A 20495-nucleotide genomic window follows, 5' to 3' on the forward strand; every position below is an offset into this window, starting at 1 on the left:
GGCTGCTCTGCTTCATGGTGGGTGCCAGCAGTTGGCGCCCCTTGGCCCCCAGGGCCTGCGAGCGGTGCCGGGCAGCCTTCCCAGTGATGCTCTTGGTGTCGGCCGCGGTCTCCTTCCTCCCTGCGGCGGGACAGAGGGGCACCCACCCCAGGATCAAGGCCACATTCCGCCCCCCCCTCCTGCACCTCCAATACCCCCTTCTCTGCTGCAGCTCACCCCAACTTGCTTGCTGTTTGAGAAACTTTGGGCAAGTTTCTGAGCCTTCTTTTCATCTGTAAACTGACGATGGTAAAACCAGCCTCAGTGGGTTGGGAAGATTTTTTTTTTGACCATGACACACGGCATACAGGATCTTAGTTCCCTGACTGGGGATCGAACTTTCACCCACTGCAGTGAAGTGCTGAGTCTTAACCACTGGACTGCCAGGGAAGTCCCAGGTTCTGAAGATGGATTGCTGAGATATGAGGGTCACCTGTGGCCACAGGGTAGGGAGGATTCGGACTCTATTTGCTATTACAATTATTTCTGAGTGGGAAGTGGAGGGGGCGTGACCCCAAGTACCATGTGTTCCCCATTCTGGTTTCCAATTGTGTCCCCTGCTCTGTGTGGACAGAGCAGGTGGTTACTCTTCTCTGGGTACTGGTGCCTCTCTTTCTAGAACGATGCCTGGGTGTGTTCAGCAGAGGAGAGGGAAGGAAGGGGCTTCGGCTGGGTGCGCTGAGCTATTGAGATCATGCCAGGCTCAGGCTGATGGGGGGTGGGGGAGGCAGGGGACACACCTTTGTGGGACAAGGGGATCTCCGACAGATTCTCGATGCTTCCGGGGGAGGAGTTGATCTGGCCGTTCAGACCGACCTGAGTGGCAGCTTGTGAGATGAATGGGTTGGGAAGAGAAGCCATTGGACCCAGCAGGAACCCTATGTCCTCAGAGGGCTGTTTTGGAAAAGTTCCATCCCAACCACTGGGTGTCCCTCCCGGGTACTCCCACCCACATCCAGGGAACCGTGGGACCCACTGCTCACCTCCTGTGTCACCAGGGTGCCGGCCAGGATTGGGGGTGGGGTGGGCAGACAGGAGCCCTTCGCTTGCCAGGCCCGGAGCTGGCCTTGAACAGGTGGTTGGCTTCACTGAGGTGGGCAGAGGAGGATGGGCAGCTGTTGCCCAGGCTGGTACCACGGGGGTCCCACTGCCACGCCTCCTTGAGAACTGTTGCATTGTGGGAACGAGGACCCCAAAGTCCTGGCTCCAGACCTGTGCCCCCCTCCCCTCTTTCCTGCTCCATCCTCCCTGGGAGGCCAGGTCTGGGCTGGCATCTCTGAGACACGGCCTGGTGGCTCAGGCGGGCTGGATGGCTGGAAGTGGTCCTCAGCTCACCTCTCAGTGCCGAGCAGAGGGAGGAAGCTTCCGTGCTGGTGCGGGGACTCGGAGTTCAGCATCTTGACGCTCTCTAGGTCAGACTCCTCCGGGGTCGGCACAGTTCCTGGGGGGCTAATCTTGGGCAAGGCGCTGTCCTGGGGAGAGGAAAGGAGGGAGAGGGGAGTCGGAAGACTTGGTCTCGGACTGAGTAAACAGCCTGGGTGACAAAGGCACACAGAGTGTCTGGGGCTGTAATCTGGGCTGGGAGCCCCAGAAGACAGGGGGGCTTGTGTTCTGAGTCCCCAGGGGCCAGCCGTGGTCTGCTAGGCATCCCCAGGGGCACCGCCTGGTGGCCTGGGCTCCTGCGAGGGCATCTGGGGCCCTTAGTGATATCTCAGATGGCCAACCCTGACCTTCAGACCCTGGATGGGGACACGTGCGGGAGAAGAACACCACGGGAGGAGAGCTTGGCGAGGCTCTGTGTCGGATAAGGAGGAGGTGTCAGCTTTCTGGGGACCAGCCAGCCCGGTCCCGAGGCCAGCCTACTTGCTGGAAGGCGCCGCCTTGGGCATCAGCCCTGCCCCTAGCACAGGGGCGCATGGTGCGGCCCGGGCGCCCACCTGCAGGGCCCGAGAGGCCAGGCGGTCCATCATGGTGGCACGCTCCAGGTTGCCCTCCTCATGCTCCCGCAGGTACACTTCGCACAGCTCCTTCAGGTGCTGCGGCACGGCCAGGTTGCCGTCTAGGGTGGGGGAGCGGAGAGGCAGGGCTCAGTGCGCGCTCTCGGGCCCTTAGCGGGTCGGACTCGCGGGGTAGGTAGCGCGGGGACCCTACCCTGGATGAGCTGCCGCTGGGCGCGGATGATCTCCTCGCAGAGGCTGAGGCGCTGCTCCAGGCGGCGCAGGGCCTCGCGGCGGTGGCGGAGCGCGCCGTCGCGGAGCAGGGCTTGCGACTGCATCTCGGCCTTCTCCAGCTCCAGCTCGTGCACGCGGCAGAGCAGGCCGAGCGCCTCGCGCTGCTGCTCCGAGCTGACGCGCCTCGGCAGCGTCTCCTCCAGGCGGCGGCCCCGCGCGCGCAGCTCTCGGCACCGCTGCTCCAGCGCCAGCTGGGGAGCCGAGCGGGCCGTCAGCACCAGGTGGCTGATGAGGGGCCGCCCGCGCCCGCCGCTGAGCGGGTCCTCGCCCCTCCAAGCCCCCGGATGCTGTGCGGCCGGCTGAAGCCCCACTTCGAGGCCTGCTTTTCGAAGTAGTGTCTTGAACTCTGCACCCGGGGACTGCTCCTGAGTGACCCCTCTGTGCCCACTTATTGCAACCCATCCCTGAAACAGGCTCCGTGCAGTGCAGTCGCTCAGTTCTTTTCGACTCTTTGCGACCCCATGGACCGCAGCCCGCCAGGCTCCTTCTTCCATGGGATTCTCCAGGCGAGGACATTGGAGTGGGCTGCCATTTCTTTCTCCAAGGGATCTTCCCGACCCAGGGATCGAACCTCGGTCTCCCGCATTGGCGGGCGGACTCTTTACCATCTGAGCCACCAGGGAATCCAGGGAAATGAGCTCCGTGGACCAGCTCAACCGCAGCCCATCTCATGCCCTCTGGACTGGTGGACCCTGAAGCCCCCTGGTATGGCTATGCTCCAGAACAGAGAAGGGAGATCTGGAAAATCCTCATTAAAATGTTGGCTAACAGTTTTCTGAGTCTTTAATGTGTGAAAGGATTTATTTACTCTTCTCATCAACCCCACTAGGGTTGACCACTCCCATTTTAAAGATGAGTTCTTGCCTGGAGAATCCCATGGACAGAGGAGGCTGGTGGGCTATAGTCCAGGGGGTAGCAAAGAGTCGGACCCAACTGAGCGACTGAGTCCACACACACAAAGCGTTAGTTCCTCACTGGTGTCTGACTCTGTGACCCGCCAGGCTCCTCTGTCCATGGGGTTCTCCAGGAAAGAATACTGGAGGGGGTAGCCATTTCCTACTCCAGGGGATCTTCCTGACCCAGGGACAGAACCTGCGTCTCCTGAATTGGCAGGCGGATGCTTCACCACTGAGCCACCTGTGCTCAATAAATGCTTGCTTATTTCCACGTCCCACGAGAAACCGGAAAGAAGAGGCGGTGAAGTAGGATGCGCGCGGGAAGGTCCTTCTGTTGGCTCCCTTAATGACGATACTGTCTGCCCAAGGCCGGGTATCCTCGGGACTCAGGAGGCAGCGCTGGATAGGGTAACCGCTGGCCTCCCTGACCGCGCTCCATCTCTGTACCTCTCTGGCAGGTACCTCTACTGCGGAGAGCTGACCGTGCTGCTGGCACAGGCCATCCCCCTGCACCAGCTGGCCACCAAGTACCGCGTGGCCTCCTTGCAGCGGGGCGTGGCCGACTATATGCGCGCGCACCTGGCGGGCGGCGCGGGCCCGGCGGTGGGCTGGTACCACTACGCGGTGAGCACCGGGGACGAGGCCCTGCGCCAGAGCTGCCTGCAGTTCCTGGCCTGGAACCTGTCGGCCGTGGCGGGGAGCGCCGAGTGGGGCGCCGTGAGCCCTGAGCTGCTGGCGCAGCTGCTTCCGCGCTCGGACCTCGTGCTGCAGGACGAGCTGGAGCTCTTCCAGGCGCTGGAGGCGTGGCTGGGCCGCGCGCGGCCGCCGCCGGCTGTGGCCGAGCGCGCGCTGCGCGCCATCCGTTACCCCATGATCCCTGCGGCGCAGCTGTTTCAGCTTCAGGCGCGCTCGGCCGCCCTGGCGCGCCACGGCCCGGCGGTGGCCGACCTGCTCCTTCAGGCCTACCAGTTCCACGCCGCCTCGCCGCTGCACTACGCCAAGTTTTTCGACGTCAACGGTGCGCCATCCTGCCCCACAACTACCTCGCGCCTGCCTGCGGCGCCCCGTGGGTCATCAACAACCCGGCCCGCGACGATCGCAGCACCAGCTTCCAGACGCAGCTGGGCCCAAGCGGCCACGACTCGGGCCGCCGGGTCACCTGGAACGTGCTCTTCTCGCCACGCTGGCTGCCGGTAAGCCTGCGACCTGTCTACGCGGACGCCACGGGCACAGCGCTGCCCCTCGCACGCCCCGAGGACGGCCGGCCCCGGCTGGTGGTCACGCCGGCCAGCAGCGGCGGCGACGCGGCGGGCGTGAGCTTCCAGAAGACCGTGCTGGTGGGGGCGCGCCACCACGGCCGCCTGCTGGTCCGCCACGCCTACAGCTTCCACCAGAGCAGCGAGGAGGCCGGTGACTTCCTGGCGCACGCCGACCTGCAGCGGCGCAACTCCGAGTACCTGGTGGAGAATGCCCTGCATCTCCACCTCATTGTCAAGCCCGTCTATCACACCCTCATCCGGACCCCCAAGTAGCCAGGCGGGCCAGGGTGGGAAGCTGAGCATCCCTGAGGCCTCTGGATCAGGAAAATAAAGGCCCAGTAGAGATGGTGCAGAGGGACCGGGATTGGCATGGCCAGTGGAGGTGTCTGTCCTGGCCCGCTGGGGGACCAGGTGCTAGCAGCCTGAGAGCTGGGTGGATAGAAGCCAGGTGGTGGGTGGTAGACCAGATGCCTGGTTTCAGCAGCTGCTTTCTCACTGACCTGAAAGGAAGGTTCCTGGTGCTGTGTATGTGTGTGCTCAGCGGTGTTTCAGTCTTTGCCACCTCGTGTACTGTATGTAGCCTGGCAGGCTCCTCTGCCCGTGGAACTTTTCAGGCAAGAATAACTGGAGGGCAATCTGCAGGGGAATCTTCCCAACCCAGGAATCGAACCCGTGTCTCTTGCGTCTCCTGCATTGGCAAGTGGATTGTTTATCACCAGCACTACGTGGGAAGCCAGAGCTCTTGGTAGAATAAACCAGCACTCGGAGCGGCAAGGGGGTGATTAAACCACCCAGTTCTGGGGGCAAAAACAGTCCAAGGAGGGCTCCACAGGTCAGGGACTCCCCATTGTTCATTACCTTTTCCCCAAGGGCCCCCGTCCCCACAGGGGACAGGGCAGGTAAAAGCATCGAGATGGTCAGGTGCACCTTGGGGGTGCTTTCTCACCTGAAACTGAGGGGCTCAGTTGAGCAGTTTCTGAGCCCTGGCTTCCTGGGGTGGGAGGGGTAAGCACAACCCTAAGTCTCTGACCTCTCCTGGGAGGGGGTCTGGGCAGAGACCTCAGAGTCCGGAGGAAAAACGCTTTCCCCCAGGAGTCTGTTGACTGGTGCTCTACAACCAGCCGGAGAAGAAGAGGGTGTGGTGGGAAGAGGGGACTTGGGTTGAATCTTAATCAGTGATGTGCTCGGTCGCTCAGCCGTGTCCGGCTCTTTGCAGCCCCGTGGACTGGAGCCCGCCAGTCCTCTACCCATGGGATTCCTCAGGCAAGAATCTGGAGTGGGTTGCCATTTCTTCCTCCAGGGGATCTTCCTGACCCAGGGATTGAACCCACATCTCTTGCATCTCCTGCATTGCAGGCAGGTTCTTTACCATTAGCACGACCCGGGGAAGGGAAGCCCAGTCTGTCAGGACCACCCCACCTTTCAGACAAGGTCTAGTTTCCGGAACAACCAACAAAACTCAAATGGGATTTTTATTGTTAACAAGCAGTTCTGGGGCAGGGGGAAGGTGGAAACGACTGCTGAGTAACAAAGCTAGATTCCTTTCCAGCCCCCAGCCACAGTAAGGGAAATGCCCGGCAGGCCCTTCCCCAGCCATCCAGCATGCCCTTGTCCCAGATGTGGGCCCAGGAGCCCTAATCCCATGAACAGTCCCTCCTTGCTCCACCCCCGCCCCACATTCCTCAGGCCAATCTGGTTGCAGATCTTAGAGAAGAGTTTTGGCAACAGGAGTCTGTGCCCAGGGAGCCCTGGGATCCAGGGCTGGGAAGCCAGGGAGCCCTGCCATCCAGGCCATGCCTCCTGGGCTCAGTTCCCCTTCCCGTTGGCACTGAAGGCACGGAAGTGTGGGGGCAGGCACCCCCATGGTTCCTGGGTCCCAGGGGCCCCAGCCTTCTGAGATCCCGAGCTCCTGATGCCAGGTCATCCCCATCTGCCCAGCCTTCGTCTCCCATTACTGCCACACCCCATCAAGCCTTGGCGGGCAGGAGGGCCGGTTCCAGGCAGGGCCCCTCAGTTGTGCCCTAAGCGTCCATTTTTGCCTTGAGTGCTTGTGCCATAGGGCAGGCGGGGCATCCGAGCAACCCGTTCGGAAACATCCCCTGGGTTGGAGGGGGCAGCGACAGGGGAGGTGTCCTCGGGGCCTGCAACGGGAAGGGCCAGGAGCTCTGCTTTAAGGCATGCCTCTCCATGCCCCTCTCGTCACCCACAGTGGCTCTGAACTCCCTAGGGGCACCTCCCCCCCAGAGGCCAGTCCCACTAATAGTCTTCAGGAACCCAGTTTCCAGCAAGGGGCAGCCATAGGGGCAGGGAGTTCAACCAGTCTCCTCCCTGGCCTGGCCAAGGGCTCCCCTCTCCCCATTGCTATCCCCGCCCCCCGACACTTGCTGGGACTCACCCAAGCTCTGGCACGGAGGGAGTTTGACCTTGGCCATAGGCAGTGTGGTCTTTCCCAGGGGTCTGATGGTAGGGGTCAGGTGTCCAACCACTGGCATCCTCTGTTCTTCGGTGTGATTCTCCCCAGGCCGGGGTCCAGCAACGTGCATCTTGGGGCGGGACAGCTGCGTTGGCTGGAGAGCCAGATGAGCTGGGAGCTGCATGGGGATCTGATACAAGGAGAAGTTGGGTTCAGTTGGGGGACACTCCATGGAGAGTGGTGCACAGCTAGTGGTACCCTGGGGCCTCTGGAGGAGTCCAGCCTTCAGAACCCGGCAAGGAAGGGGCCCAGACACCCCCAGCTCCTGTCCCTCTAGGCTCACCCCTTGTCCTGTGACTTCAAAGGCCTGGGACCTCCGCTTCCTCTTTGCCTCCAGGGACTCCTCTTGTTTCTTTCTTGGGCTTTTATTCTGGCCTTGCAGCGGGGGACAAGGGCCATCGCCATGACGCTCGACTGCCCGGGATGGCGCCTCGCCTGTGCTGCTGGATAGGCTGTCCTCGCTGGCGGTGTGCTGGAGGGTGGGGCTGGGCGGCCGCTTGCAGGCCAGCGGTCCGGGCGGCCGCACGTCATCAGTCTGGCCCTTCAAGTGCAGGGACAGGCTGCTCTGCTTCATGGTGGGTGCCAGCAGTTGGCGCCCCTTGGCCCCCAGGGCCTGCGAGCGGTGCCGGGCAGCCTTCCCAGTGATGCTCTTGGTGTCGGCCGCGGTCTCCTTCCTCCCTGCGGCGGGACAGAGGGGCACCCACCCCAGGATCAAGGCCACATTCCGCCCCCCCCTCCTGCACCTCCAATACCCCCTTCTCTGCTGCAGCTCACCCCAACTTGCTTGCTGTTTGAGAAACTTTGGGCAAGTTTCTGAGCCTTCTTTTCATCTGTAAACTGACGATGGTAAAACCAGCCTCAGTGGGTTGGGAAGATTTTTTTTTTGACCATGACACACGGCATACAGGATCTTAGTTCCCTGACTGGGGATCGAACTTTCACCCACTGCAGTGAAGTGCTGAGTCTTAACCACTGGACTGCCAGGGAAGTCCCAGGTTCTGAAGATGGATTGCTGAGATATGAGGGTCACCTGTGGCCACAGGGTAGGGAGGATTCGGACTCTATTTGCTATTACAATTATTTCCGAGTGGGAAGTGGAGGGGGCGTGACCCCAAGTACCATGTGTTCCCCATTCTGGTTTCCAATTGTGTCCCCTGCTCTGTGTGGACAGAGCAGGTGGTTACTCTTCTCTGGGTACTGGTGCCTCTCTTTCTAGAACGATGCCTGGGTGTGTTCAGCAGAGGAGAGGGAAGGAAGGGGCTTCGGCTGGGTGCGCTGAGCTATTGAGATCATGCCAGGCTCAGGCTGATGGGGGGTGGGGGAGGCAGGGGACACACCTTTGTGGGACAAGGGGATCTCCGACAGATTCTCGATGCTTCCGGGGGAGGAGTTGATCTGGCCGTTCAGACCGACCTGAGTGGCAGCTTGTGAGATGAATGGGTTGGGAAGAGAAGCCATTGGACCCAGCAGGAACCCTATGTCCTCAGAGGGCTGTTTTGGAAAAGTTCCATCCCAACCACTGGGTGTCCCTCCCGGGTACTCCCACCCACATCCAGGGAACCGTGGGACCCACTGCTCACCTCCTGTGTCACCAGGGTGCCGGCCAGGATTGGGGGTGGGGTGGGCAGACAGGAGCCCTTCGCTTGCCAGGCCCGGGAGCTGGCCTTGAACAGGTGGTTGGCTTCACTGAGGTGGGCAGAGGAGGATGGGCAGCTGTTGCCCAGGCTGGTACCACGGGGGTCCCACTGCCACGCCTCCTTGAGAACTGTTGCATTGTGGGAACGAGGACCCCAAAGTCCTGGCTCCAGACCTGTGCCCCCCTCCCCTCTTTCCTGCTCCATCCTCCCTGGGAGGCCAGGTCTGGGCTGGCATCTCTGAGACACGGCCTGGTGGCTCAGGCGGGCTGGATGGCTGGAAGTGGTCCTCAGCTCACCTCTCAGTGCCGAGCAGAGGGAGGAAGCTTCCGTGCTGGTGCGGGGACTCGGAGTTCAGCATCTTGACGCTCTCTAGGTCAGACTCCTCCGGGGTCGGCACAGTTCCTGGGGGGCTAATCTTGGGCAAGGCGCTGTCCTGGGGAGAGGAAAGGAGGGAGAGGGGAGTCGGAAGACTTGGTCTCGGACTGAGTAAACAGCCTGGGTGACAAAGGCACACAGAGTGTCTGGGGCTGTAATCTGGGCTGGGAGCCCCAGAAGACAGGGGGGCTTGTGTTCTGAGTCCCCAGGGGCCAGCCGTGGTCTGCTAGGCATCCCCAGGGGCACCGCCTGGTGGCCTGGGCTCCTGCGAGGGCATCTGGGGCCCTTAGTGATATCTCAGATGGCCAACCCTGACCTTCAGACCCTGGATGGGGACACGTGCGGGAGAAGAACACCACGGGAGGAGAGCTTGGCGAGGCTCTGTGTCGGATAAGGAGGAGGTGTCAGCTTTCTGGGGACCAGCCAGCCCGGTCCCGAGGCCAGCCTACTTGCTGGAAGGCGCCGCCTTGGGCATCAGCCCTGCCCCTAGCACAGGGGCGCATGGTGCGGCCCGGGCGCCCACCTGCAGGGCCCGAGAGGCCAGGCGGTCCATCATGGTGGCACGCTCCAGGTTGCCCTCCTCATGCTCCCGCAGGTACACTTCGCACAGCTCCTTCAGGTGCTGCGGCACGGCCAGGTTGCCGTCTAGGGTGGGGGAGCGGAGAGGCAGGGCTCAGTGCGCGCTCTCGGGCCCTTAGCGGGTCGGACTCGCGGGGTAGGTAGCGCGGGGACCCTACCCTGGATGAGCTGCCGCTGGGCGCGGATGATCTCCTCGCAGAGGCTGAGGCGCTGCTCCAGGCGGCGCAGGGCCTCGCGGCGGTGGCGGAGCGCGCCGTCGCGGAGCAGGGCTTGCGACTGCATCTCGGCCTTCTCCAGCTCCAGCTCGTGCACGCGGCAGAGCAGGCCGAGCGCCTCGCGCTGCTGCTCCGAGCTGACGCGCCTCGGCAGCGTCTCCTCCAGGCGGCGGCCCCGCGCGCGCAGCTCTCGGCACCGCTGCTCCAGCGCCAGCTGGGGAGCCGAGCGGGCCGTCAGCACCAGGTGGCTGATGAGGGGCCGCCCGCGCCCGCCGCTGAGCGGGTCCTCGCCCCTCCAAGCCCCCGGATGCTGTGCGGCCGGCTGAAGCCCCACTTCGAGGCCTGCTTTTCGAAGTAGTGTCTTGAACTCTGCACCCGGGGACTGCTCCTGAGTGACCCCTCTGTGCCCACTTATTGCAACCCATCCCTGAAACAGGCTCCGTGCAGTGCAGTCGCTCAGTTCTTTTCGACTCTTTGCGACCCCATGGACCGCAGCCCGCCAGGCTCCTTCTTCCATGGGATTCTCCAGGCGAGGACATTGGAGTGGGCTGCCATTTCTTTCTCCAAGGGATCTTCCCGACCCAGGGATCGAACCTCGGTCTCCCGCATTGGCGGGCGGACTCTTTACCATCTGAGCCACCAGGGAATCCAGGGAAATGAGCTCCGTGGACCAGCTCAACCGCAGCCCATCTCATGCCCTCTGGACTGGTGGACCCTGAAGCCCCCTGGTATGGCTATGCTCCAGAACAGAGAAGGGAGATCTGGAAAATCCTCATTAAAATGTTGGCTAACAGTTTTCTGAGTCTTTAATGTGTGAAAGGATTTATTTACTCTTCTCATCAACCCCACTAGGGTTGACCACTCCCATTTTAAAGATGAGTTCTTGCCTGGAGAATCCCATGGACAGAGGAGGCTGGTGGGCTATAGTCCAGGGGGTAGCAAAGAGTCGGACCCAACTGAGCGACTGAGTCCACACACACAAAGCGTTAGTTCCTCACTGGTGTCTGACTCTGTGACCCGCCAGGCTCCTCTGTCCATGGGGTTCTCCAGGAAAGAATACTGGAGGGGGTAGCCATTTCCTACTCCAGGGGATCTTCCTGACCCAGGGACAGAACCTGCGTCTCCTGAATTGGCAGGCGGATGCTTCACCACTGAGCCACCTGTGCTCAATAAATGCTTGCTTATTTCCACGTCCCACGAGAAACCGGAAAGAAGAGGCGGTGAAGTAGGATGCGCGCGGGAAGGTCCTTCTGTTGGCTCCCTTAATGACGATACTGTCTGCCCAAGGCCGGGTATCCTCGGGACTCAGGAGGCAGCGCTGGATAGGGTAACCGCTGGCCTCCCTGACCGCGCTCCATCTCTGTACCTCTCTGGCAGGTACCTCTACTGCGGAGAGCTGACCGTGCTGCTGGCACAGGCCATCCCCCTGCACCAGCTGGCCACCAAGTACCGCGTGGCCTCCTTGCAGCGGGGCGTGGCCGACTATATGCGCGCGCACCTGGCGGGCGGCGCGGGCCCGGCGGTGGGCTGGTACCACTACGCGGTGAGCACCGGGGACGAGGCCCTGCGCCAGAGCTGCCTGCAGTTCCTGGCCTGGAACCTGTCGGCCGTGGCGGGGAGCGCCGAGTGGGGCGCCGTGAGCCCTGAGCTGCTGGCGCAGCTGCTTCCGCGCTCGGACCTCGTGCTGCAGGACGAGCTGGAGCTCTTCCAGGCGCTGGAGGCGTGGCTGGGCCGCGCGCGGCCGCCGCCGGCTGTGGCCGAGCGCGCGCTGCGCGCCATCCGTTACCCCATGATCCCTGCGGCGCAGCTGTTTCAGCTTCAGGCGCGCTCGGCCGCCCTGGCGCGCCACGGCCCGGCGGTGGCCGACCTGCTCCTTCAGGCCTACCAGTTCCACGCCGCCTCGCCGCTGCACTACGCCAAGTTTTTCGACGTCAACGGTGCGCCATCCTGCCCCACAACTACCTCGCGCCTGCCTGCGGCGCCCCGTGGGTCATCAACAACCCGGCCCGCGACGATCGCAGCACCAGCTTCCAGACGCAGCTGGGCCCAAGCGGCCACGACTCGGGCCGCCGGGTCACCTGGAACGTGCTCTTCTCGCCACGCTGGCTGCCGGTAAGCCTGCGACCTGTCTACGCGGACGCCACGGGCACAGCGCTGCCCCTCGCACGCCCCGAGGACGGCCGGCCCCGGCTGGTGGTCACGCCGGCCAGCAGCGGCGGCGACGCGGCGGGCGTGAGCTTCCAGAAGACCGTGCTGGTGGGGGCGCGCCACCACGGCCGCCTGCTGGTCCGCCACGCCTACAGCTTCCACCAGAGCAGCGAGGAGGCCGGTGACTTCCTGGCGCACGCCGACCTGCAGCGGCGCAACTCCGAGTACCTGGTGGAGAATGCCCTGCATCTCCACCTCATTGTCAAGCCCGTCTATCACACCCTCATCCGGACCCCCAAGTAGCCAGGCGGGCCAGGGTGGGAAGCTGAGCATCCCTGAGGCCTCTGGATCAGGAAAATAAAGGCCCAGTAGAGATGGTGCAGAGGGACCGGGATTGGCATGGCCAGTGGAGGTGTCTGTCCTGGCCCGCTGGGGGACCAGGTGCTAGCAGCCTGAGAGCTGGGTGGATAGAAGCCAGGTGGTGGGTGGTAGACCAGATGCCTGGTTTCAGCAGCTGCTTTCTCACTGACCTGAAAGGAAGGTTCCTGGTGCTGTGTATGTGTGTGCTCAGCGGTGTTTCAGTCTTTGCCACCTCGTGTACTGTATGTAGCCTGGCAGGCTCCTCTGCCCGTGGAACTTTTCAGGCAAGAATAACTGGAGGGCAATCTGCAGGGGAATCTTCCCAACCCAGGAATCGAACCCGTGTCTCTTGCGTCTCCTGCATTGGCAAGTGGATTGTTTATCACCAGCACTACGTGGGAAGCCAGAGCTCTTGGTAGAATAAACCAGCACTCGGAGCGGCAAGGGGGTGATTAAACCACCCAGTTCTGGGGGCAAAAACAGTCCAAGGAGGGCTCCACAGGTCAGGGACTCCCCATTGTTCATTACCTTTTCCCCAAGGGCCCCCGTCCCCACAGGGGACAGGGCAGGTAAAAGCATCGAGATGGTCAGGTGCACCTTGGGGGTGCTTTCTCACCTGAAACTGAGGGGCTCAGTTGAGCAGTTTCTGAGCCCTGGCTTCCTGGGGTGGGAGGGGTAAGCACAACCCTAAGTCTCTGACCTCTCCTGGGAGGGGGTCTGGGCAGAGACCTCAGAGTCCGGAGGAAAAACGCTTTCCCCCAGGAGTCTGTTGACTGGTGCTCTACAACCAGCCGGAGAAGAAGAGGGTGTGGTGGGAAGAGGGGACTTGGGTTGAATCTTAATCAGTGATGTGCTCGGTCGCTCAGCCGTGTCCGGCTCTTTGCAGCCCCGTGGACTGGAGCCCGCCAGTCCTCTACCCATGGGATTCCTCAGGCAAGAATCTGGAGTGGGTTGCCATTTCTTCCTCCAGGGGATCTTCCTGACCCAGGGATTGAACCCACATCTCTTGCATCTCCTGCATTGCAGGCAGGTTCTTTACCATTAGCACGACCCGGGGAAGGGAAGCCCAGTCTGTCAGGACCACCCCACCTTTCAGACAAGGTCTAGTTTCCGGAACAACCAACAAAACTCAAATGGGATTTTTATTGTTAACAAGCAGTTCTGGGGCAGGGGGAAGGTGGAAACGACTGCTGAGTAACAAAGCTAGATTCCTTTCCAGCCCCCAGCCACAGTAAGGGAAATGCCCGGCAGGCCCTTCCCCAGCCATCCAGCATGCCCTTGTCCCAGATGTGGGCCCAGGAGCCCTAATCCCATGAACAGTCCCTCCTTGCTCCACCCCCGCCCCACATTCCTCAGGCCAATCTGGTTGCAGATCTTAGAGAAGAGTTTTGGCAACAGGAGTCTGTGCCCAGGGAGCCCTGGGATCCAGGGCTGGGAAGCCAGGGAGCCCTGCCATCCAGGCCATGCCTCCTGGGCTCAGTTCCCCTTCCCGTTGGCACTGAAGGCACGGAAGTGTGGGGGCAGGCACCCCCATGGTTCCTGGGTCCCAGGGGCCCCAGCCTTCTGAGATCCCGAGCTCCTGATGCCAGGTCATCCCCATCTGCCCAGCCTCCGTCTCCCATTACTGCCACACCCCATCAAGCCTTGGCGGGCAGGAGGGCCGGTTCCAGGCAGGGCCCCTCAGTTGTGCCCTAAGCGTCCATTTTTGCCTTGAGTGCTTGTGCCATAGGGCAGGCGGGGCATCCGAGCAACCCGTTCGGAAACATCCCCTGGGTTGGAGGGGGCAGCGACAGGGGAGGTGTCCTCGGGGCCTGCAACGGGAAGGGCCAGGAGCTCTGCTTTAAGGCATGCCTCTCCATGCCCCTCTCGTCACCCACAGTGGCTCTGAACTCCCTAGGGGCACCTCCCCCCCAGAGGCCAGTCCCACTAATAGTCTTCAGGAACCCAGTTTCCAGCAAGGGGCAGCCATAGGGGCAGGGAGTTCAACCAGTCTCCTCCCTGGCCTGGCCAAGGGCTCCCCTCTCCCCATTGCTATCCCCGCCCCCCGACACTTGCTGGGACTCACCCAAGCTCTGGCACGGAGGGAGTTTGACCTTGGCCATAGGCAGTGTGGTCTTTCCCAGGGGTCTGATGGTAGGGGTCAGGTGTCCAACCACTGGCATCCTCTGTTCTTCGGTGTGATTCTCCCCAGGCCGGGGTCCAGCAACGTGCATCTTGGGGCGGGACAGCTGCGTTGGCTGGAGAGCCAGATGAGCTGGGAGCTGCATGGGGATCTGATACAAGGAGAAGTTGGGTTCAGTTGGGGGACACTCCATGGAGAGTGGTGCACAGCTAGTGGTACCCTGGGGCCTCTGGAGGAGTCCAGCCTTCAGAACCCGGCAAGGAAGGGGCCCAGACACCCCCAGCTCCTGTCCCTCTAGGCTCACCCCTTGTCCTGTGACTTCAAAGGCCTGGGACCTCCGCTTCCTCTTTGCCTCCAGGGACTCCTCTTGTTTCTTTCTTGGGCTTTTATTCTGGCCTTGCAGCGGGGGACAAGGGCCATCGCCATGACGCTCGACTGCCCGGGATGGCGCCTCGCCTGTGCTGCTGGATAGGCTGTCCTCGCTGGCGGTGTGCTGGAGGGTGGGGCTGGGCGGCCGCTTGCAGGCCAGCGGTCCGGGCGGCCGCACGTCATCAGTCTGGCCCTTCAAGTGCAGGGACAGGCTGCTCTGCTTCATGGTGGGTGCCAGCAGTTGGCGCCCCTTGGCCCCCAGGGCCTGCGAGCGGTGCCGGGCAGCCTTCCCAGTGATGCTCTTGGTGTCGGCCGCGGTCTCCTTCCTCCCTGCGGCGGGACAGAGGGGCACCCACCCCAGGATCAAGGCCACATTCCGCCCCCCCCTCCTGCACCTCCAATACCCCCTTCTCTGCTGCAGCTCACCCCAACTTGCTTGCTGTTTGAGAAACTTTGGGCAAGTTTCTGAGCCTTCTTTTCATCTGTAAACTGACGATGGTAAAACCAGCCTCAGTGGGTTGGGAAGATTTTTTTTTTGACCATGACACACGGCATACAGGATCTTAGTTCCCTGACTGGGGATCGAACTTTCACCCACTGCAGTGAAGTGCTGAGTCTTAACCACTGGACTGCCAGGGAAGTCCCAGGTTCTGAAGATGGATTGCTGAGATATGAGGGTCACCTGTGGCCACAGGGTAGGGAGGATTCGGACTCTATTTGCTATTACAATTATTTCCGAGTGGGAAGTGGAGGGGGCGTGACCCCAAGTACCATGTGTTCCCCATTCTGGTTTCCAATTGTGTCCCCTGCTCTGTGTGGACAGAGCAGGTGGTTACTCTTCTCTGGGTACTGGTGCCTCTCTTTCTAGAACGATGCCTGGGTGTGTTCAGCAGAGGAGAGGGAAGGAAGGGGCTTCGGCTGGGTGCGCTGAGCTATTGAGATCATGCCAGGCTCAGGCTGATGGGGGGTGGGGGAGGCAGGGGACACACCTTTGTGGGACAAGGGGATCTCCGACAGATTCTCGATGCTTCCGGGGGAGGAGTTGATCTGGCCGTTCAGACCGACCTGAGTGGCAGCTTGTGAGATGAATGGGTTGGGAAGAGAAGCCATTGGACCCAGCAGGAACCCTATGTCCTCAGAGGGCTGTTTTGGAAAAGTTCCATCCCAACCACTGGGTGTCCCTCCCGGGTACTCCCACCCACATCCAGGGAACCGTGGGACCCACTGCTCACCTCCTGTGTCACCAGGGTGCCGGCCAGGATTGGGGGTGGGGTGGGCAGACAGGAGCCCTTCGCTTGCCAGGCCCGGGAGCTGGCCTTGAACAGGTGGTTGGCTTCACTGAGGTGGGCAGAGGAGGATGGGCAGCTGTTGCCCAGGCTGGTACCACGGGGGTCCCACTGCCACGCCTCCTTGAGAACTGTTGCATTGTGGGAACGAGGACCCCAAAGTCCTGGCTCCAGACCTGTGCCCCCCTCCCCTCTTTCCTGCTCCATCCTCCCTGGGAGGCCAGGTCTGGGCTGGCATCTCTGAGACACGGCCTGGTGGCTCAGGCGGGCTGGATGGCTGGAAGTGGTCCTCAGCTCACCTCTCAGTGCCGAGCAGAGGGAGGAAGCTTCCGTGCTGGTGCGGGGACTCGGAGTTCAGCATCTTGACGCTCTCTAGGTCAGACTCCTCCGGGGTCGGCACAGTTCCTGGGGGGCTAATCTTGGGCAAGGCGCTGTCCTGGGGAGAGGAAAGGAGGGAGAGGGGAGTCGGAAGACTTGGTCTCGGACTGAGTAAACAGCCTGGGTGACAAAGGCACACAGAGTGTCTGGGGCTGTAATCTGGGCTGGGAGCCCCAGAAGACAGGGGGGCTTGTGTTCTGAGTCCCCAGGGGCCAGCCGTGGTCTGCTAGGCATCCCCAGGGGCACCGCCTGGTGGCCTGGGCTCCTGCGAGGGCATCTGGGGCCCTTAGTGATATCTCAGATGGCCAACCCTGACCTTCAGACCCTGGATGGGGACACGTGCGGGAGAAGAACACCACGGGAGGAGAGCTTGGCGAGGCTCTGTGTCGGATAAGGAGGAGGTGTCAGCTTTCTGGGGACCAGCCAGCCCGGTCCCGAGGCCAGCCTACTTGCTGGAAGGCGCCGCCTTGGGCATCAGCCCTGCCCCTAGCACAGGGGCGCATGGTGCGGCCCGGGCGCCCACCTGCAGGGCCCGAGAGGCCAGGCGGTCCATCATGGTGGCACGCTCCAGGTTGCCCTCCTCATGCTCCCGCAGGTACACTTCGCACAGCTCCTTCAGGTGCTGCGGCACGGCCAGGTTGCCGTCTAGGGTGGGGGAGCGGAGAGGCAGGGCTCAGTGCGCGCTCTCGGGCCCTTAGCGGGTCGGACTCGCGGGGTAGGTAGCGCGGGGACCCTACCCTGGATGAGCTGCCGCTGGGCGCGGATGATCTCCTCGCAGAGGCTGAGGCGCTGCTCCAGGCGGCGCAGGGCCTCGCGGCGGTGGCGGAGCGCGCCGTCGCGGAGCAGGGCTTGCGACTGCATCTCGGCCTTCTCCAGCTCCAGCTCGTGCACGCGGCAGAGCAGGCCGAGCGCCTCGCGCTGCTGCTCCGAGCTGACGCGCCTCGGCAGCGTCTCCTCCAGGCGGCGGCCCCGCGCGCGCAGCTCTCGGCACCGCTGCTCCAGCGCCAGCTGGGGAGCCGAGCGGGCCGTCAGCACCAGGTGGCTGATGAGGGGCCGCCCGCGCCCGCCGCTGAGCGGGTCCTCGCCCCTCCAAGCCCCCGGATGCTGTGCGGCCGGCTGAAGCCCCACTTCGAGGCCTGCTTTTCGAAGTAGTGTCTTGAACTCTGCACCCGGGGACTGCTCCTGAGTGACCCCTCTGTGCCCACTTATTGCAACCCATCCCTGAAACAGGCTCCGTGCAGTGCAGTCGCTCAGTTCTTTTCGACTCTTTGCGACCCCATGGACCGCAGCCCGCCAGGCTCCTTCTTCCATGGGATTCTCCAGGCGAGGACATTGGAGTGGGCTGCCATTTCTTTCTCCAAGGGATCTTCCCGACCCAGGGATCGAACCTCGGTCTCCCGCATTGGCGGGCGGACTCTTTACCATCTGAGCCACCAGGGAATCCAGGGAAATGAGCTCCGTGGACCAGCTCAACCGCAGCCCATCTCATGCCCTCTGGACTGGTGGACCCTGAAGCCCCCTGGTATGGCTATGCTCCAGAACAGAGAAGGGAGATCTGGAAAATCCTCATTAAAATGTTGGCTAACAGTTTTCTGAGTCTTTAATGTGTGAAAGGATTTATTTACTCTTCTCATCAACCCCACTAGGGTTGACCACTCCCATTTTAAAGATGAGTTCTTGCCTGGAGAATCCCATGGACAGAGGAGGCTGGTGGGCTATAGTCCAGGGGGTAGCAAAGAGTCGGACCCAACTGAGCGACTGAGTCCACACACACAAAGCGTTAGTTCCTCACTGGTGTCTGACTCTGTGACCCGCCAGGCTCCTCTGTCCATGGGGTTCTCCAGGAAAGAATACTGGAGGGGGTAGCCATTTCCTACTCCAGGGGATCTTCCTGACCCAGGGACAGAACCTGCGTCTCCTGAATTGGCAGGCGGATGCTTCACCACTGAGCCACCTGTGCTCAATAAATGCTTGCTTATTTCCACGTCCCACGAGAAACCGGAAAGAAGAGGCGGTGAAGTAGGATGCGCGCGGGAAGGTCCTTCTGTTGGCTCCCTTAATGACGATACTGTCTGCCCAAGGCCGGGTATCCTCGGGACTCAGGAGGCAGCGCTGGATAGGGTAACCGCTGGCCTCCCTGACCGCGCTCCATCTCTGTACCTCTCTGGCAGGTACCTCTACTGCGGAGAGCTGACCGTGCTGCTGGCACAGGCCATCCCCCTGCACCAGCTGGCCACCAAGTACCGCGTGGCCTCCTTGCAGCGGGGCGTGGCCGACTATATGCGCGCGCACCTGGCGGGCGGCGCGGGCCCGGCGGTGGGCTGGTACCACTACGCGGTGAGCACCGGGGACGAGGCCCTGCGCCAGAGCTGCCTGCAGTTCCTGGCCTGGAACCTGTCGGCCGTGGCGGGGAGCGCCGAGTGGGGCGCCGTGAGCCCTGAGCTGCTGGCGCAGCTGCTTCCGCGCTCGGACCTCGTGCTGCAGGACGAGCTGGAGCTCTTCCAGGCGCTGGAGGCGTGGCTGGGCCGCGCGCGGCCGCCGCCGGCTGTGGCCGAGCGCGCGCTGCGCGCCATCCGTTACCCCATGATCCCTGCGGCGCAGCTGTTTCAGCTTCAGGCGCGCTCGGCCGCCCTGGCGCGCCACGGCCCGGCGGTGGCCGACCTGCTCCTTCAGGCCTACCAGTTCCACGCCGCCTCGCCGCTGCACTACGCCAAGTTTTTCGACGTCAACGGTGCGCCATCCTGCCCCACAACTACCTCGCGCCTGCCTGCGGCGCCCCGTGGGTCATCAACAACCCGGCCCGCGACGATCGCAGCACCAGCTTCCAGACGCAGCTGGGCCCAAGCGGCCACGACTCGGGCCGCCGGGTCACCTGGAATGTGCTCTTCTCGCCACGCTGGCTGCCGGTAAGCCTGCGGCCTGTCTACGCGGACGCCACGGGCACAGCGCTGCCCCTCGCACGCCCCGAGGACGGCCGGCCCGGCTGGTGGTCCACGCCGGCCAGCAGCGGCGGCGACGCGGCGGGCGTGAGCTTCCAGAAGACCGTGCTGGTGGGGGCGCGCCACCACGGCGCCTGCTGGTCCGCCACGCCTACAGCTTCCACCAGAGCAGCGAGGAGGCCGGTGACTTCCTGGCGCACGCCGACCTGCAGCGGCGCAACTCCGAGTACCTGGTGGAGAATGCCCTGCATCTCCACCTCATTGTCAAGCCCGTCTATCACACCCCTCATCCGGACCCCCAAGTAGCCAGGCGGGCCAGGGTGGGAAGCTGAGCATCCCTGAGGCCTCTGGATCAGGAAAATAAAGGCCCAGTAGAGATGGTGCAGAGGGACCGGGATTGGCATGGCCAGTGGAGGTGTCTGTCCTGGCCCGCTGGGGGACCAGGTGCTAGCAGCCTGAGAGCTGGGTGGATAGAAGCCAGGTGGTGGGTGGTAGACCAGATGCCTGGTTTCAGCAGCTGCTTTCTCACTGACCTGAAAGGAAAGGTTCCTGGTGCTGTGTATGTGTGTGCTCAGCGGTGTTTCAGTCTTTGCCACCTCGTGTACTGTATGTAGCCTGGCAGGCTCCTCTGCCCGTGGAACTTTTCAGGCAAGAATAACTGGGAGGGCAATCTGCAGGGGAATCTTCCCAACCCAGGAATCGAACCCATGTCTCTTGCGTCTCCTGCATTGGCAAGTGGATTGTTTATCACCAGCACTACGTGGGAAGCCAGAGCTCTTGGTAGAATAAACCAGCGCTCGGAGCGGCAAGGGGGTGATTAACCACCCAGTTCTGGGGGCAAAAACAGTCCAAGGAGGGCTCCACAGGTCAGGGACTTCCCCATTGTTCATTACCTTTCCCCAAGGGCCCCCATCCCCACAGGGGACAGGGCAGGGTAAAGCATCGAGATGGTCAGGTGCACCTTGGGGGAGCTTTCTCACCTGAACTGAGGGGCTCAGTTGAGCAGTTTCTTGAAGCCCTGGCTTCCTGGGGTGGGAGGGGTAAGCACAACCCTAAGTCTCTGACCTCTCCTGGGAGGGGGTCTGGGCAGAGACCTCAGAGTCCGGAGGAAAAACGCTTTCCCCAGGAGTCTGTTGACTGGTGCTCTACAACCAGCCGGAGAAGAAGAGGGTGTGGTGGGAAGAGGGGA

General features: G+C 62.4%; 3 pseudogenes; all 3 read left to right on the forward strand.

Moving 5' to 3' along the window:
• The first annotated feature begins 2903 nt into the window (after nt 1-2903).
• On the forward strand, nt 2904-4775 carry LOC113889201 (annotated as a pseudogene).
• Nucleotides 4776-10360: 5585 nt separating this feature from the next.
• On the forward strand, nt 10361-12232 carry LOC113889203 (annotated as a pseudogene).
• A 5585-nt stretch (nt 12233-17817) lies between these two features.
• LOC113889204 lies at nt 17818-19689 on the forward strand (annotated as a pseudogene).
• Nucleotides 19690-20495: the final 806 nt, after the last annotated feature.

This window comes from Bos indicus x Bos taurus, unplaced genomic scaffold (genome assembly GCF_003369695.1).
Source record: "Bos indicus x Bos taurus breed Angus x Brahman F1 hybrid unplaced genomic scaffold, Bos_hybrid_MaternalHap_v2.0 tig00004679_arrow_arrow_obj, whole genome shotgun sequence".
NCBI lineage: Eukaryota > Metazoa > Chordata > Mammalia > Artiodactyla > Bovidae > Bos > Bos indicus x Bos taurus.